This window comes from Lathyrus oleraceus, chromosome 5 (genome assembly GCF_024323335.1).
Source record: "Lathyrus oleraceus cultivar Zhongwan6 chromosome 5, CAAS_Psat_ZW6_1.0, whole genome shotgun sequence".
Taxonomy (NCBI): domain Eukaryota; kingdom Viridiplantae; phylum Streptophyta; class Magnoliopsida; order Fabales; family Fabaceae; genus Lathyrus; species Lathyrus oleraceus.
The window spans coordinates 487,685,064-487,685,684 of NC_066583.1; the positions used below are offsets into that span (position 1 = coordinate 487,685,064).

The 621-nt window shown below is 43.6% G+C and overlaps 1 non-coding gene across 1 annotated transcript; it reads right to left on the minus strand.

Annotated features, from left to right (window-relative positions):
- Window positions 1-276: 276 nt before the first annotated feature.
- On the minus strand, window positions 277-383 carry LOC127088433 (small nucleolar RNA R71). The gene has a single exon (XR_007790268.1). It is a non-coding gene; the product is annotated as a small nucleolar RNA R71 (small nucleolar RNA).
- Window positions 384-621: the final 238 nt, after the last annotated feature.

Sequence of the window (621 nt, forward strand, 5' to 3'; positions counted from 1 at the left end):
CTGAAGACCTCACTATTATTAGCTGTCCAACAACATCAATTTGCTGGAAATCCTACGGACGATCCTAATGAACACCTGACCAAGTTTGTCCAGTACGCAGACATTGTAAAGGCGAATGGTATATCTCAAGATGTGATAAGACTGCGCCTCTTTCCTTTCTCACTAAGGGATAAAGCTTGGGCTTGGTTGCAATCCTTTCCCCCCAACTCCGTTACAACATGGGAAAAACTGAAGAACATCTTCTTATCCTGATATTTTCTGTCGAGCAAAACTGCTATGCTGAGAGCTCAAATCAACGAATTTAGGCAAAAAGATGTAGAATCTCTCTACGAAGCGTGGGAGAGATACAAGGACATGATGAGGATATGTCCACATCACGGTCTCAAAGGCTGGGTGATCATTCACATATTTTACAATGGGCTTCTGTATAACACAAGACTGACAGTAGACGCTTCCGCGGGCGTTGCACTTATGGACAAGCCATACAGCGAAGCCTATCAACTCATTGAAAACATGGCCCAAAACCATTGCCAATGGGGAGGTGAAAGAACTCCAGTGGAAAAGTCACAGACAAAGAGTGGAATGTACGAAATCAGTAGCTTTGACCATGTTCATGCAAAG